Source organism: Macaca thibetana, chromosome 1 (genome assembly GCF_024542745.1).
Source record: "Macaca thibetana thibetana isolate TM-01 chromosome 1, ASM2454274v1, whole genome shotgun sequence".
NCBI classification, from domain to species: Eukaryota; Metazoa; Chordata; class Mammalia; order Primates; family Cercopithecidae; genus Macaca; species Macaca thibetana.
Genome location: NC_065578.1, coordinates 189,543,488 through 189,559,554, shown reverse-complemented (window position 1 = coordinate 189,559,554; position 16,067 = coordinate 189,543,488). Strand labels below are relative to the sequence as shown.

The 16,067-nt window shown below is 39.4% G+C and overlaps 1 protein-coding gene across 1 annotated transcript in view; it reads right to left on the bottom strand.

The window, feature by feature from the left end:
* ANKRD45 (ankyrin repeat domain 45) overlaps positions 1–2,241 on the bottom strand; it is a 62,908-nt gene extending 60,667 nt beyond the window's left edge. The window contains exon 1 of the mRNA XM_050767945.1: positions 2,190–2,241. The gene's annotated coding sequence lies outside the window, so the exon portion shown is untranslated. The remainder of the gene's footprint in view (positions 1–2,189) is intronic.
* Positions 2,242–16,067: the final 13,826 nt, after the last annotated feature.

Below are 16,067 nucleotides of genomic sequence, written 5' to 3'. Positions count from 1 at the left end.
TGAGCCGAGATTGCCCCACTGCACTCCAGCCTGGGGCAACAGAGATTCCGTCTTAAAAAAAAAAAAAAAAAAACTACCACTTGTAGAGTTTTGGTGCAGTCACAAAAAATGTGCACAATTATCTGAAAAAGCTATTAAAATACTCTTCCCTTTTCCAACTATATATCTATGTAAGGAGGAATTTGCTTTACACATTTCAAAACAACTTATTGCAACAGATTGACTGCAGAAGCAGACTTAAGAATCTGTCTCCCATTAAGCCAGAAATTAAAGACATTTGCAGAAATGTAAAATAATACCACTTTCTCACTAATTCTTTTGTTCTGGAAAATAGTTATTTTTATGAGAAATACATAATTTATGTTAACATGTGAATTTGTTATTTTTTAAGGAATTAATAAACATTTTTTAAATCCTCAGTTTAATTTCTAATTCTTACATCTAATACTGTATTAAAAGATATAACTCACATAAAGGAAAGCTCTTTTTGATCATTTTTTAAGAGTAAAATGGAGTCCTGAGACAACGAAGTTTCAGGGCACTGCCTTTGGATATACATGAGACCTAGAAATAGGGAAGTCTTGCAGGATGCTTGCCCTACTCAATTGCTATAGCAGGGCAAGGAGGCTTTGCAGGGAGGGAGGGCTGTGGTGCAAACCACTCCAGTCAGGGCTGAAGGGAAGTCACAGCAGGAACTCAGTGCAACTGAGTGAGCCAGGGAGCTCTACTGAGTCCTGACCAAACCAGGAGATACCTGTTCACAAGGTATATAAGCCAAAGGTTAACAAAGAACCACGAAAGCCCTAGGGAGCACCCGGTATACCAGGAACATCACCCCCTCCCCCCGCCACAGCCAAGGGAAGGCAAAGGGACCCTGACACATCCCCATAACTGATTCCATGAGCCATCCACATGCATCCACATAGCCGGGGGACCATCTCAAGGAAAGAATCCAAGAAGATACCTGAAAACCTAAACATTTGTATATAAGAGAAATTAAGCACTACCCAAAGAATTCAATTCTAAATTGAGCTAAACTTTAAAACCAATTGGACAGTTAGATTCTTTCCTAATAATCAATATGTAAATGCTCATGAAAGGAACTAGATCAGTCATATACAAAAATAAATTACATTGTCTTTGCCCACAGAAGTAATAACATACATCAAAATTGTAACTCTGCTACATATAACTAAAGTTTCACATAGAACATGAACATGGGAGGGAAGAGGGAAAGCTGGAACTATGAAGGCAGAATGGCATTGCTTTAGTCTTGATTCTGTTACTAATTACGTGACTTTTCTGAAATGAGGATAGCACCTGGTCTGCCTTACTAAATCAGTCTAGAAAAATCTATAAACCTTTTTAAGTATAGAATGTGAATGCTTTCGAGGCACCCACAATAGAAAATCACATAGGTCATAGTCCCTACCCCGAAGGCTCTCACATTTTAGTAGGGAAGACACAAGTAAATCAGTAATGACAGAGTGAGATCAGGGATTCAATGGAGGTAGGCAAAGAGTGCTTTGAGAGTTAAAACGTGGACATCTACATTCAATTCTGGGTGGCGGTCTCAGAAAGGTTTCCCAGAAGAGGTGAAACCTTCATATTGAAGAGCAGGAGTTTTAAAAGGAGGAAAAAAGGACAATCCAGGTAACGGGAAGAACATAAACAAAGGGCAAGGAGGCAGGCGACGCAGCCTGAAGTTGTGATACAGGAGTAGATCCTTACGTGCCTTTTAAGCCAACTGATTTTTTTCATCAAAAAAAAAAAAAAAAATGTAGTCCCTTAAGGATTTTAAGTCCCAGCTCAAGGAGAAGGACCCCCAAGGGCAGCCCCGGGTACACAGGATTAAACAAAGAGAGGGCCTGAGGAACAGGATACAGAAAGTGTCAGCGCCGCCAGGTGATCCAGGAGGTCCCGCGAGGGAGCAACGGACTCTTCCGGGCACCAGAGTTTGCTCTTCGGCCTGAATTCCCTGGGGACCTTCTGCGATTCCCTCGCGCCTGCCCGCGGGGTAGGGGACCGGTGCGCAAAGCTCTGGACAGAAGCAGTTTGAGGACGCTGAGATTGAAGCCCACTCCCCTCCAGCCCTGCCCCAGCAACCTGGAGGGAAGATGTCCGTCTACCCCCTCGCACCCTTCCCCGAGTGCCCACCCGGCTCACGGCGCCAGGACCCCTAGACTCACCACACCCGAGCCCCAGCCTCCTCTGTTACCATGGCAACGGCGCACCGCGCGAGGCAGCGCCTCCCCCTGCGCCGCGGTTCCGGCAGCGCGGGAAGGTTATGCTTGGTGGCAAAGGCGCAGGAAGCGAGAGGGGAAAAACAGCCAGGAATTAATCCAGATAATTTCAGTTTCTGGGTGGCATGTCGGTTTTTTCTTTGTTTTGTAAATTTTCTGTAATACTGTCTGTATTTGTTTTACAGTTTAAAAATAAGTTGTGCGTATTGGTTGTTGGCCCGTCTAACCTTTGGCTTTTAAACGAAAGAATTTTCTGGAAATAGGAGATTGCATTCTAAAAACTACAAAAGATTGTACGAATAACCCCTTAATTTTCCAGTTATTGGATATCTTTCTCCCATGGTTTATGGTCATTGTCACCAGCAAGGAGCGTTTCAGGCGACCTCACAAGTGCCAGCTACCTTAGGAGCAGAAGACTTGGAGACTATATCCCTCTTGATTCAGAAATTCAAGATGCAAAACGCAACTTTAAAAGGGGGGAAGCGAAGGAGGTGGAGGGACAAGGGGTTTGAAAGAAACAGCAGGGAAGGGTCAGGCATACCTAGTAATTATATCAATGTTCACCTGAATCACACAGTGAAAACAGGGAAGTTTTTGTGCTGAAGGCAAGTGTGAAGGAAAATATTCATTTCTTTAGTGCTTCTACCAGGAATCCATTAAGGAGTAGGTGAATGTTTTAGAGGGGCTCTGAACATTTGTGCTGACGTTCGAATAGCCTAGTTTTGAAATGAATATTTGACCAAAGGCCCAAGCAAAATTTCACCATTGTTACAGTAGGTAGGTAGTCAGGCATGAGCAGAGCAGGCTCCCCTATCCCCCACCAGGAATGTCATGTGACCGTCAGGTAATAGGCAGTTGTTAACTGTCTCTAAAATAATTGGTTGCATCCAATGCCAGGAAAAGGCGCTCTCCCAATAGACAGAAAACACCTGAAACTGGTTATCAGTAGCTTCCCCATAAGATCTCAGGAGTTAGGTGATGTGAGAAACATACTCACCTGTCCAAACCCAAAGAATGGACTTAGAGGCATGAAGAACAGCAAAAGAGAGACTTTTCAATAACAGTCTTGCAAGATCAGGTGTCTGGTGAGCAGGCACACCCAGTGCAGTTTTGTCAAGGAATTTATCACCTAGTGTACAAGTCCCTACCCCGGTTCCTCATAGGCTGAGTACTGTGGGGTTACAATCTTCCATTACCTAAGTTTCATTATCCCCTTACAAGGTTACATCTTGTCTCCTTCCCCACTTTAAGTTTTGATTTCCCAATGACAAAACTTTCTTTCCTTTTATGGATTAGCCACCCCACCCCCTATTCTTTTTCTCCCTCCCCTCTGACTTCCGTGAGTCTTATCACTCTTCCCAGATGTCTGTAGCGCACAGCTTGTCATGTCTGCAAGGGAGCTGCCCGGATTTGCCGGCGCCTGTTTTCTAAAAATGGACCACTTAAAAAGTACTTCTTGGGTCCGGGCGCGGTGGCCCAAGCTTGTAATTCCAGCACTTTGGGAGGCGGAGGCGGGCAGATCACGAGGTCAGGAGATAGGGACCATCCTAGCTAACAAGGTGAAACCCCGTCTCTACTAAAAATACAAAAAAAAAAAAAAAAAAAAAATTAGCTGGGAGTGTTGGCGGGCGCCTGTAGTCCCGGCTACTCGGGAGGCTGAGGCAGGAGAATGGCATGAACCCGGGAGGTGGAGCTTGTAGTGAGCCGAGATCGCACTACTGCACTCCAGCCTGGGCAACAGAGCGAGACTCCGTCTCAAAAAAAAAAAAAAAGAAAAAAGGGAAAAAAAAAAAAAAGTACTTCTTACTGGTGAGTGGGCTCAAGGATACACATTAAGAGTCAAAATGGCAGAGTTTAACTAGTATATGACCTTCTTGGGTACATTCAACTGGTGAGAGAAGAATGCCTCAAGTGATCATGCATAGAACTGCAGTAAACACACTACATGTGCTCCTCTCCCAAGTGCTAGCAGGTGACTGCACATGCGGACAGCCCGCCCCAAGAGAAGAACCGGGGAGAAGGGACGCAAAACCCCAGAAGTATGCCAACATATAAAACCCTAAGGCCGGGCACAGTGGTACACGCCTGTAATCCCAACACTTTGGGAGGCTGAGGCCCGCCAATCACGAGGTCAGGAGATTGAGACCATCCTGGCTAAAGACGGTGAAACCCCGTCTCTACTAAAAATACAAAAAAAAAAAAAAAATTAGCCGGGCGTGGTGGCACGCGCCTGTAGTCCCAGCTCCTTGGGAGGATGAAGCCGGAGAATCTCATAAACCCGGGAGGCGGAGCTTGCAGTGAGCCCAGATCGCACCACTGCACTCCAGCATGGGCGACAAAGCCAGACTCCGTCTCAAAAAAAAAAAAGAAACCCTAAGTCAAAGGTCAAACTGCACTTGATCTCTCAAAGTCACCCACTTGGCCCTTTCCAAGTGTACATTACTTCCTTTCATTCCTGCTCAAAAGCTTTTTAATAAACGTACACTCCTGCTCTAAAACTTGCCTCCATCTCTTCTTATGCCTTATGCCCCTCAGTCAGATTCTTTCTTCTGAGGAGGCGAGAATTGAGGCTGCTGCAGACCCATACAGATTCACCACCAGTAACACCACCATAAATCTGAACTTCTGAAATACAAGAATAAATTTGAACTTTTTCAAATGTGATTATTAAATTTTTCATATTCAAATAAGTTGTGGTAATCAAAATTTTGGAGTTTGACATTACAGACAGGAATGATAATCTGTCAGTTGCAAGCTTGCTCCTGCTGTCACTATACAACACATTTGTTCTACTCAACAATCATTTCTTACTGAAGGTGATGAAGAGCAAGGCTAAGTTTAGGTATTTCAGTTTTAACATGCCATTTTTTCATAGTCTTTGTTTTTTAATATCTGGATGGAAGATGACTTATGATGCATAACTGTACAAAACTGTACATGATTCTGTTTTTCATTCATCTTCAGGGGATACGAAGAATTCCCACATATAACTGTTTCTTGAAAGTCTGAAGTGGAATTAAATAACTAAAAATTAAATAGAGTTTTTAAAGTTTTTTTTTGAGTGCTCTGAATGCTAATATTAGAAAGGTAGCAAGATACAAAAGGTTTGAGACCTAAAAGCAAAGATGCCCTGAGCTCCCCTTGAACTCCACGTCAGAAACAGCTGCGTGATGCATCTAGGCAGACCAGGTTAGAAACAGACAGGAGACCCATGGCAAGAGTGTGGCCTAGATGCAGCAGAAAAACTCCCATGACACCCGCTCTTAGCCATACCCTCTGCAAGCTTGACCTGAGAGTACTGGAAAGAACCACTGGATTTGAAGGGGCTGAGTGCCCATGTGTAAGAGACATCTCAGCAATAACCTATGGGTATTAACGGAGGTCCAGATAAGACAGTGGAGGCCTGGTGAACAGACAGCTTAAGCAGCAAATGATTAAGCACCATTCAAACCCCCCAGAAATTAGATCCCCTCTAGAAAATTATGGTGAGAGGTTTCCAAAATGATTGAAATTAGTTTTTTCCAACAGGAGAACAGGCCCTCAGAATAGAAATTATTGTATAAAAAACTATATTTCTATGCCTTTTTTTTTTTGAGATGGAATCTTGGTCTGTCACCCAGGCCGGAGAGCAGTGGTGTCATCTCGGCTCACTGCAACCTCCACCTCTTGGGTTCAAGCGATTCTCTGGCCTCAGCCTCCCAAGTAGCTGGAATTACAAGCACGTGTCACCATGCCTTGCTAATTTTTGTAATTTTTTAGTAGAGATGGGGTTACACCATGTTGGGCAGGCTGGTCTTAAACTCATGACCTCAGGTGATCCACCTGCCTTGGCCTCCCAAAGTGTTAGGATTACAGGCATAACAACCACACCCTGCCATATTTCTATACTTCATAGACTAAGAGTCATGTTCTTTGTACAATACCAATTTCTGATGAAAAACCTGGATAAACTAGTAGAGTAAGTTACTCCATGGTAACTTTATGTGCTACAATAATCATGTCTTGTTGTTTGAAAGCCTATTATATGCTGAGTATTGTGTTAAGTGATTCATATAAAAATTATCTCTAATCCTTATAGCAACTCTGTGAAAGTGATTTTTTTTTTTTTTTTTTTTTTTGATATTATTCTTGAAACTGACACTTAGGAAGGTTGAGTCACCTACCTAAGACCACACAGCTAATAGGGCCAAACCAGTATTTGTACCTAGGTTAGTCTGGTTTAAAACACCAGAGGACTGCTACTTGTTAGCTATATGCTAATTAAATATTATAGAAAATCTGCCAAAAATAATAACTATTTCAAAATAATTTACTTTGTGTCTTTCTGGCAATAATTAGATAATATTAAAACTACTCCCCTAGTATACAACAAAAGAATTATTTCTCCATGCAGCTAATCTCTACAGTTGAGAAGAATGACATAGTGAACACCCATGGTTTTCACCCGCCGGTCCCTCCTTTTCTGGTTAGTGAACTCCCATTTTCTATGAAGGAACCTTTCTTTTTTTTCTGGATATAGCATCTTACTCTGTCACCCAGGCTGGAGTGCAGTGGTGTGATCACAGCTCACTGCAGTCTCATTCTCCCCAGGCTTAGGTGATCCTGCCACCTCAGCCTCCCAAATAGTTGGGACTACAGGCACCCGTCACCATGCCCAGCTAAAATTTTTTTGTATTTTTTGTACAGACAGGGTTTTGCCATGTTGCCCAGGCTGGTTTCCAACTCTCGGCCTTAAGTGATCCTCCTGCCTCAGCCTCCCGAAGTGCTAGGATTACAGGCAGGAGCCACTGCACTCAGCCCACCTTCATGGTTCTTTTGGGATGGGGATATTTTTGACTTTTTTTTCCACATTCACCATGCTTTTGTGAACCTCAAAAATCTGAGACAGGTGTCTATTGATTTAGAAAGTTTATTTTGCCAAAGTTGAGGATGCACGCCCATGACACTGCCTCAGGAGGTCCTGATAACATGTGCCCAAGGTGGTTAGAGCAGGTTGGTTTTATACATTTTAAGAAGACATGAGACATTAATCAACATACATGAGATGAACATTGGTTCAGTCTGGAAAGGTGGGACAACTCAAAGCAGGGGGGTGGGAGGTGGGGCGTGCTTCCAGTTCACAGAGAGATAAGAGACAAATGGTTGCATTCTGATTAGCCTCTCCAAAGGAGGTAATCATATATGCATTTATCTCAGTGAGCAAGAGGGGTGACTTTGAATAGAATGGGAGGCAGATTTGCCCTAAGCAGTTCCCAGCTTGACTTTTCACTTTAGCTTAGTGATTTCAGGGACCCAAGACATTTTCCTTTCATATTTCCCCCCTTTTCTTTTATAAAATCTTTTGGAAAAAGCATATTAAAAGAAAATGAGTCTCTGGTCTCAGGTTTTATCTGATCTCTTATGACTAGGATGGTTTATTCCTAGACTGGTAGGTCCCAAGTTATTAGGAAAGCTCGTTTTTAGAAGGTTGTGAAGTCTTATGTCCTATGAAGAGAAAATAGGGGGAAGAAGGAGGAAAAGCAACAATAAACAAAAGAACAATCCTGGAAAATCAATATAGGCCATATTGCTCTGAAGTCCATACATTAATAGGCAGGTATGAAAGTGGCTTATGTACGTAAATAGGTTGCTATTATTTTCTTCTGAAGTTTAAGTTCTTTAGCTTCAGTTTGCAGGGCTTTAAAAAAAGCATAGCTTAGTTTTCAGTGACTCCAAATTAGGAAAAATGGAGAAAAAAGAAGGAAAAAAATTGAAGACATTATTTTGCAGGCTTATAGCCAAGAAAAATTAGAATTCAGGCCAGTCATGGTGGCTCATGTCTGTAATCCCAGCACTTTGGGAGGCCGAGGCAGGTGGATCACCTGAGGTCAGGAGTTTGAGACCAGCTTAGCCAACATGGCAAAACCCCATCTCTACTAAACATACAAAAAACTAGCTAGGCATGGTGGCAGGTACCTGTAATCCCATCTACTTAGGAGGCTGAGGCAGGAGAATTGCTTGAACCCAGGAGGTGGAGGTTGCAGTGAGCCGAGATCACGCGATTACACTCCAGCCTGGGGGACAGAGGCAGACTCTGTCTCAAAAAAAAAAAAAAAAAAAAAAATTAGAATTAGAATTCAGTCCAAACTGTAGAAAATAATAAAAATTGAAAAACAATAGGTGAGACTAGAATCTAACAACGGGTGTACTATAGTTTTTGAAAAATAATTTTTCTTTATCTACTCTCCCATTTTTATTAAAGACAAATCATGGTAGGACTGATTTGCTTTATTACCCTTCGCCTGATTATTTTTATACACTGTATCAAGAATAATTTTATTTTACATAGGCATTTAAATTGGCTTTGATGGAACTTTAGTCCATAGAAGGAATTTCAGATATGACTTTTTAAAAGCCAAGCCCAGCCATGGATTTGTACCATCAAATACCTATGAGGTAGGTGAATTCCTCTCCTCTTGATGTTCCAATATAAACCTGGGGCTCCTGGGCCTGTCAGAAAGTGACATTCTTTACTTACCACAGGTCAGGAACCCTGTAAAGGGACTGTATAGAAAAAGGTATGAGGCCAATTTTTCCAAGGGGCTTTTATTGGCTCCATAAGTGAAGTTTGATTCCTTAAATGAAAACACACCATTTCAGTCAAAGCCTTGGTAAAATAACAAGTTTCTCCAACTGTGTCCTGTTAAAAATGAAAAAAGATTCTTATTCTTATGCAAATAATTGTATTGTCGTAAGTTAAGAATACTCACAAATATTTTCCAAATTCTGTAGAAATCAGGTAGACAGAAACACATACACTCCAAATTTTGTTCATAGGAGTATACTTAACTGTTAAAAGCTGTAAATAGCTTACAAGTTTTCTTGACTCTGAAAAACAGAACAGAGGATCAGCAACGTTTTAAGCAAAAAGTTTAAAAGATTACTTTAAACTTCTATTAGTTTAGTCCCTGCAGTTAATTCCTGTTGTGCTTGATATTCATAACCATTTCAGCTCTTCATGAGTCCTGAAAGTTTTTCCTCTGTTCAAATGTTACAATCTCCAAAGTAATCAGAAACCTGCATTCAAGAGCACCTGTTAGAGTTCATAGCTGATCATAAAACCACCTTTTAAAGAGGACCAAAACAAGACAACAATCATCCATGGATGACAAAAAGTTTTAGGGCAGCCATAAAGATTCAATTGACAAGGAAATTTGTTACCTCTGTGGCACACAATAATTTACAAAAAAAATTATAATTACTTATAACATACACTAATTCATGTTAGAATTATAGGAGTTTCCCACCTGGGTGACAGGGTGAGACTCCATCTCAAAAAAAAAAAAAAAAGAATTATAGGAGTTTTCCATAATTTTTGAACACATGCCAATAATACAGCCCAAAGAAAACCAAACATCACTGTATATTTGACAATGCTTCCTATATAATTTTTATACCAAATAAGCCAAATATGTCATTTTTGGACTTTAAGGAACCAGTAATATCTTAAAGGATTAATTAGGTCAGAAAAAGACATAATTTATAATTTGATTTTGGAAAGTTTGTCAAATATCAAAGCTTTAAAACACTTGATATTACTAAATAGGATCACAGGTCATTGTAAAATAAGTCATTCATTTAACTAAAGTGATAACTGAAGGATTTCAAAAAAGAAAAAGTGCAAAATGTATTTTTTGAGAGAGGAAACTTAATTTTCCAAACAATAAACTATAATAAAAACATGAAGTCAATTAAATTTGTTTTTCAAATTTTTATAAACAATATATAAAATTTTAATCTTGATCATAAGCTATAACTTCCATAAGCCTTTTATAATCATTATTAAAGTTTGGGTTAATGCTTAAAAAAAAACCGTGTTAATCTGACATAGGGGCTCATATGCAGGGCTTGCATCAGTGTGCCATTGGTATTAATGGTTAATTTGCAGAGAAACTGTACTTATTTTATGTCTTAAAATTGGCCCTTACAATCTCATACCCACCTCTTCCACAATAGTCCCTGGACCTCTAGGAGTTGAATGGCGTTAACTTCTGGCCCTGTGTCTCAGCAATGCAGTTTATTTTGATTGGCATTCTCTATGGGGCCTGAAGATGAGGATTTAACTTCTATCAGTGTTTAAGATTTAGCAGGGCTTTGTGTACATTTTAGACCCAGGAGTCAAAGCCCTGTAACTTAATGTTACAAGTACATTAAAAGCACATACAGAAAGATACACGGATGTAATAACCTTAATTTTAAAAAAAATATATCAGTTTTTTTCCTAAGCAAACAAAAACTTAGTAATAATGGCATAGGAATTATTTCAATAAGACGTAAAATCTGTGAGTCCAGTTACCAAAAGGCAAAAGAGTGTACAGGATATTATGTTGGAAGAAAACATTTCCTTTAGACCTTTAAGAAAATATTGTTAGCACCAGGCCACAACAAACAGAACTTTGGGGGAAAAAAAACTTAAATGAGCTGAAAATGAGTTGAAAGAGAGCTTTATTATTTCACACCTTTTAAAGGGGGAGAAAAAAACAAAAATGGTGAAACCAAAAAAAGTCCAGGACCACACAGATTCGCAGCTGAATACTACCAGAGGTACAAAGAGGAGCTGGTACCATTCCTTCTGAAATTATTCCAAACAATAGAAAATAGAATCCTCCCTAATTCATTTTATGAGGCCAACATCATCCTGATACCAAAACCTGGCAGAGACAAAACAAAAAAAGAAAATTTTAGGCCAATATCCCTGATGAACATCAATGCAAAAATCCTCAATAAAATACTGGCAAACTGAATCAAGCAGCACATCAAAAAGCTTATCTACCACAATCAGCTCAGCTTCATCCCTGGGATAAAGGGTTAGATCAACATATGTAGATCATTAAACAGAATCCATCACATAAACAGAACCAATGACAAAAACCACATGATTATTTCAATAGATATAGAAACGGCATTCAATAAAATTCGACAGCGCTTTATGCTAAAAACTCTCAATAAACTAGGTATTCATGGAATGTATCTCAAAATAATAAGAGCTATTTATGACAAACCCACAGCCAATATCATACTGAATGGGCAAAAACTGGAAGCATTCCCTTTGAAAACTGATACAAGACAAAACTGGCACACTCCTATTCAACATAGTATTGGAAGTTCTGGCCAGGGCAATCAGGCAAGAGAAAGAAATAAAGGGTATTCAATTAGAAAAGGAGGGAGTCAAATTGTCTGTTTGCAGATGACATGATTGTGTATTTAGAAAACCCAACTGTATCAGCCCCAAATCTCTTTAAGCTGATAAGCAACTTCAGCAAAGTCTCAGGATACAAAGTCAATGTGCAAAAATCACAAGCATTTCTGTACACCAGTAACAAACAGAGAGCCAAATCATGAGTGAACTCCCATTCTCTATTCCTACAAAGAAAATAAAATACCTAGGAATCCAACTTGCAAGCAATGTGAAGGACCTCTTCAAGAAGAACTACAAACCACTGCTCAAGGAAATAAGGGAGGACACAAACAAATGGGAAAATCATTCCATGTTCATGGATAGAAAGAATCAGTATTATGAAAATGGCCATACTGCCCAAAGTAATTTATAGATTCAATGTTATACCCATCAAGCTACCATTGATTTTCTTCACAGAATTGGAAAAATCTACTTTAAAGTTCATATGGAACCAAAAAAGAGCCCACATAGCCAAGACAATCCTAAGCAAAAAGAACAAAGCAGGAGGCATCATGCTACCTGACTTCAAACTATATTACAAGGTTACAGTAACAAAAACAGTATGGTACTGGTACCAGAACAGATATATAGACCAATGGAACAGAACAGAGACCTCAGAAATCACACCACACATCTACAACCATCTGATCTTTAACAAACCTGACAAAAACAAGCAATGGGGAAAGGATCCCCTATTTAACAAACGATACTGGGAAAACTGGCTAGCCATATGCAGAAAGCTGAAACTGGATCCCTTCCTTATAACTTATGCAAAAATTAATTCAAGGTGCATTAAAGATGTAAATGTAAGACCTAAAACCATAAAAACCCTAGAAGAAAACCTAGGCAATACCATTCAGGACATAGGCATGGGCAAGGACTTCATGTCTAAACTACCAAAAGCGATGGCAATGAAAGCCAAAATAGACAAATGGGATCTAATTAAACTAAAGAGCTTCTGCACAGCAAAAGAAACTATCATCAGAGTGAACAGGCAATCTATAGAATGGGAGAACATTTTTGCAATCTATCCATCTGACAAAGGGCTGATATCCAGAACCTACAAAGAACTTAAATTTAAAAGAAAACAAAACAACCCCATCAAAAAGTGGGCAAAGGATATGAACAGACACTTCTCAAAAGAAGACATTTATGCAGCCAACAAGCATATGAAAAAATGCTTATCATCACTGGTCATTAGAGAACCGCAAATCAAAACCACAGTGAGATACTGTCTCACACCAGTTAGAATGGCAATCATTAAACAGTCAGGAAACAACAGATGCTGGAGAGGATGTGGAGAAATAAGAACGCTTTTACACTGTTGGTGGGAGTGTAAATTAGTTCAACCACTGTGGAAGACAGTGTGGTGATTCCTCAAGGATCTAGAACTAGAAATATCATTTGACCCAGCAATCCTATTACTGGGTATATACCCAAAGGATTATAAATCATTCTACTATAAAGACACATGCACACATATGTTTATTGCAGCACTGTTCAGAATAGCAAAGACTTGGAATCAACCCAAATGCCCATTACTAATAGACTGGAAAAGAAAATGTGGCACATATACACCATGGAATATTATGCAGCCATAAAAAAGGATGAGTTCACGTTCTTTGCAGGGACATGGATGAAGCTGGAACCATCATTCTAAGCAAACTAACACAAGAACAGAAAACCAAACACCTTATGTTCTCATTCATAAGTGGGAGTTGAAAAATGAGAGCACATTGTTCTCATAGGGAGGGGAAAAACACACACTGGGGCCTGTCGGGGGGTGGGGGGCTAGGGGAGGGATAGCATTAAGAGAAATACCTAATGTAGATGATGGGTTGATGGGTACAGCAAACCACCATGGCACATGTATACCTATGTAAAAAACCTCCACATTCTGCACATGTACCCCAGAAGTTAAAGTATAATTTTTTTAAAAAATGGTGAGATGTGATAAAAGTTGAACTTTGGATTTTAAAAAAATTAGAATCTCTTATAATTTATTAAAAGTAAATCAATTCCTTAAGAAAATTTTACTGTTGTAATCAGTTCTTTAGTGTATGTGTTTTTTATGTTAAACCCAATCTCTAGAAAAACCATTATAATTTCCCTTTAGACAACTTGATAGACATTTCTAATATTACTTTATGAATAATGTTAAAGCTAGCTTATTTATTAAAGATCTTACTTAACTTATGTAACTTAAAGCATTTGACTAGTCTTTTTTCTTGATAAAGTATTTTATTTCACCACTTTTATTTTCTTAAGCTGTATAGAGCTCTTTTGTATATCTTCAGTAGTGAAACATTGTGTACACAACACATAAATATATAGACGTATTAGGCATGCTGATAGAAGTACATCTCATAGTCATAAAAATCTTTTGTTTTTCCTATCTTTCTCAGATTCCTGATAACCTGTTTCATAATCCCAGGCAGTTGTCAGCTAAATAGCCTTAAATCTGCATACTAAAGGAAATAACAAAGGTGAAAATCAAATAGAAAAATTTACCAAGGACAAGTCTTGTATGCTAATGGAAGATTAAAGACGAATATCAAGGCCAGGTACAGTGGCTCATACCTGTAATCCCAGCACTATGGGAGGCCTAGGCGGGAGGATCACAAGGTCAAGAGATCGAGACCATCCTAGCAAACATGGTGAAACCCCATCTCTACTAAAAATACAAAAATTAGCTGGGCATGGTGGTGCACACCTGTAATCCCAGCTACTTGGGAGGCTGAGGGAGAATCATTTGAACCCAGAAGGCAGAGGTTGCAGTGAGCCAAGATCATGCCACTGCACTCCAGCCTGGCAACAGAGTGAGACTCCGTCACAAAAAAAAAAAAAAAAAGATGGATGTCAAATCAAATATAAAATTATAAAAATCTATCATAGGATTGTATAAGGAGACCAGTTTTATTTAAATAGGGACTACCTATCTTTTAACTGCATCTCTGAGTTCTGGGCTGAGCCTACATTGAATCCTGGGTTTCCAAAAAGGGAGAATTATTATGAGGCTAGACCACATGATCTTTTTACAGTGCACTTAAAAAAATTTTTTTAAACAAAGACATTTCTAAATGTCTAAATTACATTCTTCTTTAAAAACCCAAGAGTAAACTCTGTTGCAAAAATGACTTAAGTCAACAAATCAGGTAACACAATACCAAAGCAAGCAGTTTAAGAATTGAGACCAACTTGCCTGTTTACATTCTTGGAGTCCCATAAGGAAAAACAGGTTTCTCCCCCAAAAGGAGTCTGACTCCTTTGTTTTCTTTAAGGAACCCCAGGCTATTACAAACTATTTAAGGTCTCTCATGCAGCAGAGGGTGCAAGAGAAAGGAGAGGCAGCAGAAGTAAATGAAGAAAACAGAATTTAGTCAACTGAGGAAAAAAAGCTTTTGCTCAAAAAAAAGGACAAGTTTCTAGGAGAGGAAAAAAAACCATGAAGGCCTTTTAAATACACACACACACACACACACACACACACACACACACACACACATATCTTGGATGCTAGTTTTTAATTAAGCTGACTTTAACCATTGAGCTCCTTTAAAAAAAAAAAAGTCTTTTTAAATCTCATTACCATATTTCACTAGGACAAACTGCTGCTATTTCAGAAGTACATCCATTGCTCTTTCAGTTTGGCCTGACTAGCAAAAAGGTAGGCTTGTTATGTAAATAAGGCCCTTCTAGTAGTCAGAATAAAAAATCTCGCCTCTTTGTTTTTCTTTTTCCGAGCCATTTTTCTCCCTTCACCCACCATCTTTGTGTTTGTGTGGGAATTTAGCCACTGCAGAGGCCTTGTTGCCCGTAATTTGGAACTTTCCTTCGGATTTGATCAAGTCGGATGGAGTTGATCAAACCCAATGGGAAAAAGACCAAAACAACAACAAAAATAAAACAACAAAAAACAGTTAAGCAAAACAAATGATCACACAACTTATATGATTACTGAGCACTCTAACGGTAAGGAGAAATTAAGACCAGCTGGTTGTTAATCTTAACTTTAGCCAAGTTACTCACAGTTACTTACCTAAGGATGGGTCTCAGGCTGAAGGCTGCTCTCTACCATCCTAGCAGCAGGAAAAAAAATATTCATCTTCCCTGTTGGAAGTGAGCTCAATCTGCATAAAGGAGTTACCTACCTCCATCATCATGGAAGCAGGAAAAAACTTGCCTTCCTTGTGCTGAAAGCAAGTAAAACTCCACCAAAAAAAAGAAAAAAGAAAAAAAAAAAGGCGTACAGCCAAATAAACTTTAGATCTCAAACAAATTTGAGATCAGGGATTCTCTGAAGGGGTGTTTCCAGGCCTCAGCAAATTGTCCTATTTATTTGAACCATAAAGATAGCTCAAGTTGGTACCAAGCATTGATAGAAGATTTGTCAAAGGTCAGCGGCACCTCCAGTGAGAATCCCTTTGTGGTTGCCAAAATGTGAACCCCAAAAATCTGAGACAGGTCTCAGTTAATTTAGAAAGTTTATTTTGAAAAGGTTGAGGATTCACCTGTGACACAGCCTCAGGAGGTCCTGACGACATGTGCCCAAGGTGGTGTTACATACAAAGTTTCAGTGCCGCAAAGGTAATAGCACTCAAATATAA